The sequence below is a fragment of the Chelon labrosus genome, assembly GCF_963514085.1.
Source record: "Chelon labrosus genome assembly, chromosome: 15".
Classification (NCBI taxonomy): Eukaryota; Metazoa; Chordata; class Actinopteri; order Mugiliformes; family Mugilidae; genus Chelon; species Chelon labrosus.
The window spans coordinates 18,593,182-18,606,875 of NC_140348.1; positions in this window are offsets into that span (position 1 = coordinate 18,593,182).

A 13,694-nucleotide genomic window follows, 5' to 3' on the forward strand; every position below is an offset into this window, starting at 1 on the left:
ACAGTGCTGCAGGCACATCATAAGTAAAACTGGATCTCACAAGTCGAGTAAAAACAGCCAGCACATAAAGTATAACGCAAGCATTTGAGTGTGTTTGATAAGAGCCTGCACTAAAAGACATCAATGAAGTAGTGCAAGGGGGGTAAAAAGCAGTCTGGGGCTTATAAATATATAAAACCTTGCGTCCATCACCCAATAATGATTTGCAGAATTTTGCTGCGAGGCTACATTAACCCGAGTAAATAAAAAATTGCTCAAAAAGACGAGGATTAAAAGATTAATAAGAATAATAAAAGTATAATTGATAGCTAATTAAATGCTTCATTCTCATTTCGTCCTCCTCATCTTGAGCTTTTTTCTTTTCCTGCAGCACCTGCTCTGTCCACAGCGGCTCTGTGTCCAGCAGACACTCTAATAAGGCTGATGCAACGGTGCAGCTGGGCTTGACGTGGTAAGTTTCTGTAATCACTGTTAAGCTGTATTTTATAATGTCAAGTGTTCCTTCACCTCTCACCCCTGAGAGCAGCATGGCTACAATCCAGAGAGCGACATAGAGCCAACTGTAAGACCAATAAAGTATTTATATTCTGAGCACAGAAATCCTCTTAACTCCTTCAGAATGACAGACGGCTTTACAAGCGTGCCCGTTTGAGCTTTGTCAAGAGTTCTATGAAATAAAGCGGGCAAGAAGTCGAAGGTGCGGCCTCGGATAACATCATAAAATGTTACATCTTCTTTCTGCCCGCGGTGGTGTGGCCGTCACCCTGTCTTGAAGCTGTAAAAATACACTCACCTCATCTGCCTAAAGCATGAATCAGAGCTGCCAAAAAAAAGAAAAAAAAGAACATTCAGTCCACCCTGCTCTTTGAAAGCTGCAGATTAAAAATCATGCACTAGAAACAGTGGGATGCTATTTTATACACACACACACACACACAAAACAAAAGTATCAAAACATTTGCTACCAAACAGCAGGAAGCAAGTTGACTGTGCGATCCAAGCTGAACCAGACTCTGAAAGAATTTCTTTTCATCATCTTTATATCTAGCAGCCAGCTGGATGAAGATGTCATGTAATATGTCTGGGTGTTGAAACACAGCACATGTTGTCCTATAAAACCATTATCTTCTGCTGACTGCTGGGACCACCAAATTGCAAAGTTGTGTAGGGCAGCTTTGACGCCATGTGCTTCTACTACGAACATTTCTGGGTGAATTTCAAAGTCCGTTTAGAAATTATAGCAAAAAATACACTTGTCATGTCATGCGTTGACTTGTTTCCATCTTGATTAGTTACGGACAAGTTGTTATGATCAGCTGTCAGTGCTGTCAGTACTTGGAATGTAAACTATTTCCTATAAGTTAAAGACCTGTCCTGGTGTTAGCAGCGAGCTTAGCGGGCCCCATTTATTATGGGTGACTGTCAGAATGATATATCACCTGACTCTGCCTGGATCCTGTGAGCCGCTGGATTTACTGCACAAGCAACGCCAGTAAATGATTGATAAGAAAAAAAAGCAAATACATCACAGCAAAACTATTAATGTTATATTTGAATTTAACAGCAACCTCTACTGAGAACGCTGCTAAAGCATTAAAGCTGATGGGAAAACAGACTCTCTTTGCACAGACTCTCTCGCTCCCAGTGTCCTTTGATGGGCCGCACCACCATCACCTCATCTATTTTTATTTATTTAGCTTTTTTGTTTTGTTCTCCCTCTTTGTCTTTCTTCCCCGCAAACCACTCCAGAGTCAGCGCTGTTAGGAATCAAGCTCTATGGGACTCCTCTCAGCATAATGAGGAGTGCAAGACTCGTGAAAAGAGCGATTCCCAAAGCGCTAGTGGGGAAACAACATGAAATGAAAACGCAGCCCTTCCTCTCATCCTTCCTTACTTCCTCTCATCTTGTCTCTCTTTGCTCTGCTTCTTAACAGGATGCCCATATAAACACAGGTTCTGTCTTTGTTGTTGCTCTTGCTTTACACCAACATGAGAAGGATTTTATGATTATAAGGCTTCATTTCTACTTTTTTCCTTCATACACCGGCCAAAGACCCAGACCAATTAAAAGCCTGAATGCAAATGACTTTTACCTCTTCCCCCTTTGCAGTCTTTCCACAGCCCTATTTAACCACCGAGCCTTATTGAAATACCATAAATGTGTAACGTATTAATTCTGATGCCTCTGGGGGAGCTGAAGCGGGAGCAGTCACTGATAGTGGAGTGATAGTGCAGTCAGCAAATTGAACACCAACTGCAGTGTCTTTCTCTCCAGACAGAGGCAAAGAAGGTATTCGTGCAGTGTGAAAAGGGGAATCGAGAGAGAAGAGAGATTGAAAAAGATATCGCAATGTACAGAATATTGTCCTCCCCATGGTGCAATATCAACAATTCTGTCTATATTTAGGTGAATTTAGTCTTCGCAAACAACGTTACCCAAGCCAATAAAACCTGCAAAATTTCAGCGAGAACAAATACCTGGAGTAATTTAGTTTTCTATCATCTCTGAAATGTTCTTGAAATGAACCAAAGTTGTGCACAATGATTTAGAAGTGAAATGTTCATTCAATCTTTTTTTGTTTTTTTACTATCCATTGCAAAGCAACAGCAATTTGCCTTTGTCACTAGAAATTAAAAAACAGTTCCATCAAAGTATGTTCAGTACGGTTAGTTTTTCTTCTTTTATAGCTCCTTTTACTTCTTGTTTCTTAAAGTCACTAACATAAACATGCAAAGACCTGGCTCGAGAGGCCACAACAACGGCAGTATTTCACACCAATATTTCAACCAAGCAATACTTTATTTATTCACCAGATTAAATCATATTAATGTGCCAAATTAAGAACAAACATGTGAGATGTGGAAGTCAGTAAAGTCAGTGGCGCGTGATGGGCATGTGTGCAAATGTTGTAAAGTGGAAAAGACATACAGTTAGCCAAAGGGAACAGAACCAAACAGTCATGTGAAGTGTCTGGGAAGAAGAGCAGAGAGAAACTGATTAGACAGGTGTGACTTTTTGTAACCTGGGTACACTGGGCACCACAGGTGCTCCAGATCACATAATCAGCTAGAGAGAGACAAACAGGGGTTACTCCCAAAGACGACACCAGGGGTCATCACACAGTGTAAATAAATGATGGCCGTCATTCTGTTTCACAAGCACCTTTATTTTAGACAAACGCGCTGCTGAACTGATATATCTCAGATCAGTGGTGGTCCCAGACTCTGCTGGGCTCCAGACAAAGACACTGCTGAGGTGTTGTATTGTGGGATAGTCAAGGGGATTAATGGTTGCAGAATATGCCAGAATGAGTGCCTCTCTTGATGGTGCACATGTATTAAAAAAATGTGCTTTAATAACACAATGCAACGCAATGCATGTAATTTATTTGCGATTAATCACATTTTTACTATTGACCATCATGCGATTAATCGCATTTATATGTTTTAATCTATTGCTAGCTCTAAAATGACATTATCTACCTCTTATTTTTTTAATCATACACAGAGCTTGGAGCTACTGGCTGTTTTTAAGGACAGATACTTGATATCCTGCAGCTAAACATTATATGATATTGGACCAAAACAGTAAAGTTGCACTGGAAAACCAAAACAATTCGCTGAAAGACACCAAAAGACTCCATAGTGGTAAAGGGCCAGGTTTGGTTTCTCATTGTTTGCAGTGTTTGCAGCTGATGTAACACACAAGTAAACTGTATGAACAACCAAGCACACAGATGTCTTAGTCAACTTAGAGGAAGTCTTTCAAACACATGGTTAAAGTTGTGACAGGGTCCATTTTATCACATTATCTTTTTCCCCCACACCTAACCAAACTGCGACCAAACACTGAAAATAAGTTTTAAAAATGAAAACCAAGTCACGTGGGCTTTGTTTCTCCTCATACTACCTCAGCCGACTTCCAGAAGCCTTTCTGCGAGAGGAGGCAGGTGGTGAGGGGGCTGCTTTACTGCGGTGGCTGCAGCCGAATAGATCTCGTGTGACTATTTTCAACTCAGCGCAAACAGACGCAGAAGTTACAGTGTCTGAATGAAGTCTCTGTGACTGTCTGGAATTTGCATAAATGTAATATTAAACTTGGACACTGACACTCGGAAGAGCTTTACGTTTTTCTACCCCAGTTAGTTCAGTTTTAGCTTTGAGAAAAAAGCTCAATATTGGATCTACTAAGAGGTGTTTTATGTAAGCTCTTGAAATGATCTCCTCCAACATTAATTGTTTGACGTTTAATCCTTCAGTTTAATTCCAGTTCATAATTTGACTTTACCCAGGAGGCTCTTAATATTTCTGTGGGATTTAAAGGCCTCGTCCGAAAATGATGGGCACCTTTGTCTTTTGGTTTGCAGAGAGAGTTTTTTTTCTTCTTCTGGAGAATGTGAAAACATTTGTCCACTAGAAATAATGAAAAACCATCTGAAATTTGCTTTACACCTCCGCTCCTGAGTCACCGATGTTCAAGGCTGAAAGGGTCTCTTCTCACCTCCAGCTCGATTGGCGTTTGTCCCAACCTTTTCTGACGTGAGTTTTTGGTGTTACGTTAAAGTGAGGTGACGGTGAAACATGTCTGCACTAGTAAACACAGCTCTATTCTAATGTGAGGAAGAGATCATATTAAACTTCATTAGCAGAATCTGTGAGCCTCCTTTATCTATTAACCCCTCTCTCCCTCTGTGTCCACCAATGGTAATTGAAAAAGCAGGTGTGATAGGGTAATTGCCTCATCATTCAGGGTGCTCGCCTCATCTACATGTCAATGTCCCATTTCCACAATGACGTTTGATTTTCACACTCTACCTTCAGTGTAGATAGGTTCATGGTCTCTTCAGATACCATTAAAGCACTGCAGGTGTTTTTTTTTTCTTTTCAGCAGACTTTCCCATGTGCATTCTCAACTGACTGACTAAACAGGGGCAAACATGAAAGGCAGGTTGAAGAAGGGGCCACTGGGTTGAAAGTGGTACTTAATGTAGTGAAACATATTATTGCCCCAGGTTAAGTCATGAATATTAAGAGCGGAGAGCCTGGGGATACTGAAGCAATTAATTTGATTATTAAAGGGGTTATTTCAGGGTGTACATTTATACCGACTGGAGTTTTATGCTTAACAGACACAGGTCAGAGCTCTGTCTTTATCCTACCTGTAATTTCATAAGTTTTTATCTCGCCTCTTTTGATTTTTGTTTGTCAACACGAGGAAGTAAATTACATATATATCTCATACAGCCGCAGCTTAATTTTCCTTTTTATCTTGCAATGCATACTTGTTAATTTTAAACTACAGTTCCATCAGAAGATGTTCAGTATTGTTAGTTCTCAGTCTTTTATAGCTCTATTCCTTCTTTTCCTCCTTTCTTAAAGTCACTGACATAAACATACAAAGGCATACGGGAATTGTAGTGAAAGCTGGTTACAAATCAGTGGTGGTCCTAGACCCTGGGGGGGCCCAGGCAAAAACATTAATGAGGTGTTGTATATTGTGGGATATTTAAGGGGATTAATAGTTGATTAACACAGCGCAATTTGCGAGTAATCACATTTTAACTATTGACGATGGTGCGATTAATCACATTTAAATGTTTTAATCTATTGATAGCCCTAAAAAGACACAACCTACCTCTTATTTGTTTAATCATCCACAGAGATGGGTTTTTATTTTTGTTTTTTTATAACATGAAAAAAGTAAATTACATCAAAGAACATCTAACGCATCCACAGCTTAATATTCCTTTTTATCTTCTGATTTCTGAATTTGATGGGTGGAAAAAAACCCCAAACATTTTAATTAATTTAGTTGACCACTAACCAAAATTCATTCATTTCTAATTAAAGGACAAGACTGGTAATAATTTACAAAGTTTTATATGTTGTAAAAAAGCACAGAGATTTTTATGAAAATGATGAAATAGTTTTTTCAGCGTTTGCAGGGTTTGTCCTTCAAAATGCTTTAATTTTAATGTGGTGCCACCAGGGTTTGAAAAGGGCTTACAATTTAAATAAAGTTCTCAACACTGCTTGAAAGTGTAATCGCGTTGCTCTCATAATAATCCCTATCTGACAAGAAAAGTTTCTGATGACCACTCCAGTACTTTAACTTTCTTTCCTTAAGCCCTTCTGCTACAACTTTTGAAGTATGCTTGGGGTCATTGTCCATTTGGAAGACCTTCCCGGCTGATGTCTTGAGATGTTGTATTAATATTGGCACATAATCTTCCTTCCTTATGATGCCATATTTGAAGTGCACCAGTTCCTCCTGCGTGCAAAGAACCCCACACCATGATGCTGCCACCCCCGTGCTTCGTGGTTGAGATGGTGATCTTCATCTTGGTCTGTTTCATCCAACCAAATGACATTTCTTTGTAAGTTATAAGTAACTCACCGCAGCTGAAAGATCTTGGACAAACTTGAAACTGCAGGAAATAATTTGTGATTAATTATGGCAGTGGAGAATGTTGGATTAAGTCCGAATAAACTACAGTGCCCACATTAATCATAATGAAGGAACGTGTCACTCAGTGAAGTGTGACGCCGCTCGCTGATGTGTTTTTAATAGTTTTTAGGAAAACCAACAGAGGTCTTTAGCACTTCCACTACGCTATACCAAGCTTTGGCTGCACAGACAATATATGTGTAGCACAGTGCTGGGACTCACCCTTACAGCGAGACTTTCCTTATGTCGAAGTTACATAATATTTTAACCAATTCAATTCCATTTATAGAATTTTCTTCATTTAGAAAAGGCTCAAAATCATATGGGATTTAATGTTCAAGATAATGTAGCCTTAAATTATTCCTTTCCATCCACCTTACTGCCACTAAGGCTATATTAATGCCTGTCACCGTTCTGTTCTCTCTAGAGTAATTGGACAACGTATTTCATTTGATAAGGTTTTAAGAAGATTCTCGACAGCTTTCGTAAATCACTTGTGGCAATCTTAAATGAAGATTAATGGCATTTTACCAGTATGTGAGGGATGTGTGTGGAAGTCATAATTTATCTGGTTGTAATAGTAGTGCTTTTATTTTGCTAACTGAAAACTAAATGAAAAGAAGCCATGAGAAAACAAGATGAGACACAGTGTAAACAGTTCTTGACAAACAGCAGGGAATCGGAGGTTTTTGCCGCAGTGAGAGAAATGAGGCACATGTCTGTGGCACTAACTGAGACCCAGAGGAAACACTCCAGCCTGCTGCTGGAGGTTTAACCGCAGTCCTGCCTCCCTGTGGGATAATCTTGCTGTTTGCACTGTACTGGTGTGAGGGAGAGAGGATTGTTTCTATGTCTGGCAAGGGGAAAACAAAGAAAAGATGCTTAGACCGTCTTAATCACTGGATGAAAAGAATTGGATGTGTTGCAGTAAAGATGAATTTCTTCTCATCTCATTTCTTGATGCAGTTCCAGTCATTTTGCACGAGTCTGGCAACATGCAGATATGTCTAGCATAAGGAGACGGAAAAACTGCAATCCCACAAGGTGGGTGTCATCTGCTCCGACAACAATACTGGACTGTTTAATGTCCCTACCACGAGGAGCCACGAGGCTTCTTGCTGAAGAGAAAATTGCTGATGATCACAGACTTGTGTGGCACATTTCCTCCACACAGACTCCTCTTTACCCCTGTGCAGCAAGATAATGTATGTTGCTTTTCAGCATAATTTGCCGAGTTCAGACTCATTTCAATAATGAATGCAATTACAGGTTTCCCTTTATGACTAACATCCTGATCGACCCATTACCAAAAGAGTCGAGCTGTTTCACGGTGCTTCCAGTAAGCCGTATGTGTTCTGGCATATTAAGGCTCGGGACAATTAAGTTATCAGAGTTACACACAGAAAACTACTTTTAACCCATTGTTTAATACTTACTTTTTTACTTAATATAACAGTCATAGCTTGTTCCCCATTATTGGGTTTATTTGGCAGTTTTTGGTATTTTCACTTCTCGTTAGCAACAATAAAGCTGAATCTAATCTAATCTAAAAGAAGCATTTCTGAACCACATCAGACATAGAACTTTTACTTAATGGCAAAACAAACCCCTGCTTCTACCTCCCTTCACTCAGAAATTTAATTAGGCTGTCTTTAAAGCCAAAACAAATCCAGTAAAAGGTACTTTTCTGTCAGTGTTATTTTCACAGCTCTGCAGCACTTTTGCAGGTTTGATGATGACACCATAAACAGCTTTGTTCGTTGTGACCAGTTGGATCCGTTAACAGCATTTAATTCAACTTTGGGTTTCCATGTTGCAAAAAAAAAAAATCTATCTAACTGTTGACTGACTGAAGTTGAAGAACATTTGGAAAAAAGCATGTTTTTTCCAAATGCTCTTCAACTTCAGATGAGACACTACTCATATGTAGCTATTGTATGTGTAGGCTAAATATGAAGCATGATTAGCTTAGCTTAGCATAAATACTGGAAGTGGGGGAAGCAGTTTCATCTGGTTCTGTACAAAAGGCACCTTTAAAGCTCCACATTGTATCTCTGTTGTCTAATCCAAACAAAAGCTGTGTAAGTGTGAAAAATGGCGTGTCTTGTTTCAGTTGGCTCATGGATCAGTCTATTTCTTGGCTGCAAGGGTTCAGTATCTTCCTGGAATCTCTGCCGTTGTCTGCCAACCTCACTGTGACGAGGCTCCGGAAGGTTTCAAGTCATTAATAAACTTTAAGCTGCAATCGTGTGAAATCAGCATAAACATCCAAGTTATAATTACATAGAGGAAACTCTGCCTTTTTTCAAAGCTATAGCTCAGGGGAACCTGTGGAGTAGTGGTTAGAGAAGCAGCTTTGGAACTGGTTCAGTTACCCCTCATGTCTATGGCTGAGTTGCTTTGAGCAAGCACCTAGAGCCAACGGGCACCTTGCATGGCTGCCCATTGTTTTGAGTGTGCTTACTACTCTGTGTGCGCTCAAATGTATGGTTTAAATGCAGAGAATAAACTCTTGCATGTGTACATATACAGTACATGGCCAATAAAGCTGATTTGGTTTCGGCGACAGTGCAGAGCATGTGCAGACCCTACGCAGACCCTAACGCTGTAGATGATGTGCACCTCCCTAGAAATGTAATGAAACCGCAAGAGATGTGATTGGTCTGCTTAGTAGTAGCGTGTTTCTGCTTTAGTATATCTGGCTGCTTCTCCATCTCTGCAGTTTTGGAATTGATTGTACTGCTATGGTTCGTCCACAACCTCAGAATCGGAAAAATATTCAGCCATGTTGCAAAAAAAAAACAGCAGTAGCTAATTACACGTAAACAAGCCGACCGTCGTGGGTGCTCCTGGTGCTCAGAGACGACATCATCCAGGTCAGAAGACATCATTCGGGGTCTGTAGGTCAATCTACAGATGATAACAGCTAACTCCGGACTCAACGGGGAATAGCACTGTACGATAACAAAATATTGGTGAAATGAACGAGTTTCAGGGCAGATAATGCGTTATTTAGAGGCTGGGTTTCGGTGCCCCAGTCACTCCCACTACATGGATATGCCCTGATCTAAATATCTCCCAAAGGAATACAAATTACACAAAAGTTACATGGGTGAGTAAATGACCGTATTTTATGCCAGAAATAAGGTCCAGGTTGTTAAAAACAGTAGTTCCCCGTTAACAGTCAGCCATTCTGTGTGAAACTGCCTGAAATAACTCTGATATACGGGATAAAGTGTAATGCTATCTCCAAATCTTTCACTGTGAGAGTATGACTATTAGAAAAAAAAAATCAAAGCAGTGTCAGTAAATATCCGTGTTTAATGGAACCCCTTCTTGCTTCACACAAATTTTAATTACATAATATAAAAGTACAATCATTGGTATAAATGTGCAACTTGCAAACATAATTCATTTGCATACATTAACTGGATGTTACGCCACGATGCAAGCAACATGAGACATGTAGAATTATGTTGATATCAATAGAGTCAAAGGTCAACATAACCGTGGATCACAGACACATGAAGCAGCTTCTATATTACGTGTGTGGCACCCTTTTACCGGTCTTCAGAAGAAAGAAGAAGAAGAAAAAAAAAAAAACCAAGCACACTTGTCCTACAGATTTGGAAATCAAGCTCTGGATCAAAGCTGACAATGTGACTCTCCTTTAAAGGTCTGAAGCAGCCGAGCAGCGCAAATGATACATCATTCATTTACCGACCCGCTCAGCTGTTTACCTGCCTGCCGGCTACAGCCATTTCCAGCCAAATTAATGTAAATAGATTTTGCTCCTGGAATGAGCCACTTTAACAGTCTTGAGTTCATGCACTCATCCTCGGTGGAGAGCAAAGCGTTATGCATCATACTGTGATTACAGGGAAATTTGCTGAATAAATGTTAATGCCATTAGCACCATCAGCAGCTTTAAAGATTAACACTAACTACGTTTCCAGTCTGTTCTTGTGTCAAACAAATCGTTTCTTTATTGTAATGGCCGTAGAAGCGTGACATTTTAATAGGACTATTTTACAATCAGAGCGCCGTTGACTAACAGATATTCCAGTGTAAATGAATGCAGTCGAATAATATCAGCATTGACTGGAAATAATCACTGCCAGTGGTGGTTTCCACCATTTAAGGTTGAATTAACCCTGACAATTTACCGTGAATCATCAAGCCTTGTGATCCGAGTCTGCTGTGCTCACCCATATTATGTACAAACAGCACGGGCTTGAATTTTGCATCACTTCAATCTAGTTTGGTATTTGATGAGAACATGAATTATTAATCGCACTAAAACAAAAGTAAACTGATATCACTATTTAGAGGCATTTCTGCTGTTGTCAAATACGAACGTACAGTCACTCCTAAGACCACCTGTCTCCTCTTACAGAAGATACAGAGGACAGCGGGGCAGTTAAAACCATTGCAATCAATGGAGATCGATTTTGCAAAATGCAAAAGGGTTGTATAGTACAACACACAAGCTCTACTCACTATAATCTTTTTCAATAAGGAAACCTTTTTTTTTGGAATATACAAGGACTAAAGTAAGGCAACTGATTTCAAGCCAAGCATGCATTGTAGGTGAACAAACTCTAAGTATTATATTCAGTGTCTCAAAAACTTGATGTGTTTCAGGCTCAAGAAAAATGCATATCAGTGGATATCATATTGAGTCAAATAACTCCTAGAGGGGCTTATGTTTAGGGAAGCGTTTAATATTCCACATGGCAGTCCTGAAATTGTCACTTTTAGTCCTTTACACTCTAGTTTGGATGCACAAATTCATACTTACACATGATCCTTATTTAAAGTCTGTTACAGTGTGGATGATATCAGCGGGGAAACATACTGAAACCTCGATCACTGTAACCTAAAACCTCAGAGGGAAAATGAACCTTTGCGTACTGCTTCACCCAGGAATCATTATTCCAGAGAAGTGTCAGTAAAACCTTCCCCTCGGAGACACATTTCAGCCGGGGGAACACCATTGAATTCAAACTACAGTATGTCATTTGCTACAGCATGCCCATGCTCCTGCTCAAATATCCCAGGGTTTTTGGCACTTTTTCTGTGTTTGCAGTGTCACTGCTAACAGCACATGAACCCACCCTCCCTTCCTCCCTGGTGCTGCAAGCTTCACATCACCCACATATGCTCACTTCTCTGCTCATGAGCCACCCTGTTGGGAATTGTGAAAGGAATAAATTGAGGTTTTGGGAAATACATGCAATGGTTTTCTTGCAGAGTTAAGCTAGATTTATGCTCCTGCATCGGATCTGCAGCCTGACGTGCACCTCCCCAGTGATGCAACTTCACGTCTTGACAAAGCAGATGGCAACAACTGTCCGTAATTAGTCCAAAAAGCATTTCCTTGAATATGTCTCTCGGTGGCCGTCCACGCAGACTGAATTCAGACGATCAGAAGAAGTAACTGTTGTTCAGCATTTATTAATGAGCTGCTCAGTTCCAACTGCCACTGTTTGAAGAACACAGAGAAAGTCTACACATTTGACTAGTCACCAAGTAGTGTTTTAGCAGCATGACTACAATACAATCCTGACACCAGCACACGTGTATCTGCTGATCTGTTGCAGAAATATAAACCAGGCTTAAGACGAGAAGACTGGAGAGTAGCATCCGTCTTCTCCTCAAACTCTGCAAAAAAACTAATTTGCGTATCTTGCAAAATGTCAAACTATTTTTGAACATCTTGAAAACTTTGTATTTATTTGATGTGGGTGTTTTTTTTATGGGCGAAGCTAAGCTCTGAATGCTGGATCTGGTCAATCCGGTGACTGACTGTGTAAGAGACATGTGACAGTGAGACTTTTCAATCATCCACGTGTAGATATTTGAAAGCTATATGTAGAAAAATAGACTTTAAACAGTACTCTGTTTTATATACAGCTATCTCGTATGGCTTTACCATAATGGCATGCAGGAGAAACTAAGACAAGCCTGAAGATTTAACTACCTGAGTCATTTTCTCTATTCCTCTTGCTGAGACTGGGGAGAAATTAGTCAGAACTATGCACTGAAATAATCAAAATCAAGAAAAGGGACAGATCCAGATCCAGTCCTTATCGTTAAAAAGCTTTTTTTTTCTTTTTCTTTTTTTTTTAAGACATTCCAATGCTATATACTGTATATACATATATGGCGTGTCTCATATTCACAGTGTAACAGTGATGAGCTTGAGGAGAGAGCCGAGATCTGCGAGAGAAAGAAGCAGGCGGGTTTTGGTGCAGTGTGTGTGAAGCGATTGCAGAGATGGAAGGGGAAATGAGGGCTGGGGGGACGCCAGGAAAAGTCGAGCCCTCGGCTGGGGGACGCTGCTGATTTGCATGAATTTAGATATGAAGGGAGTTGATTCACCCTCACCTCCTCTTCTTCTACTGCTGTCACCTGCTCTTCCCCCTACGTCCCCACCATCACCACCGGGACAGCTTCTCCTCCTCTATCTTGCTGTTTGCAAACATCATGCTCCGCCACGTGGCTCTAAATCACAGATGCCTTGGAAGAAACTGTTGCCGGAAACGAGGGAATTGAACGTTAAGCCTGACAGGGTTGCACCGCATCCTCTGCGAATACCCTCCATCCGTTAAACTGCAGCTGCACATTTAGATCGCGATCAAGAGGAAGAAATTGGCCTCTGCAGGCTTTTGGGGCATGCTTTTTTTTTTTTTTTTCACAGAGAGAAATGTGTAAATGCAAAGAAGACTCCCTTGATGAAAATCCTTACAAAAACAAATCAGTGCAAATGAGAAAACCCTCTTTTACTCCATACTGCATATGAGATCCACCCTGCTTCTTTCAACATGCATTATTAAACATGAGCGCGACACAACCATCTATTATTCGCCTACTTGTCCACCTACCTTATACTTCACATCCAACAAACATAGACTTTCATTTATTCAGTTTTAAGAATACGTCCCGCGACATCCCTCTATCATTTATTTTCCTTGCAGACGGCTGTAAGCTAAAAAAAAAGAGAAGGAGTTGGAAGGGGCCTTCTTTTACCGTTTAAGTCAAAGTCTTTGGACGCCGAAGCATGTTCTCAGCTGATAAGAAGGCCAGCTCCTCTCTCATGAGTAATGAATTTTCATTCTACGACTCTGCTCCTTTCTCTGTCTCGAGCAGCAGGAAATTGCTCTTTGTAGCCAGTTAGTGTGTCACTGTATAAACCGCCCTTTCACTACAGCTCCTGTTGAAATCAGCTACATCGCGGCCACGC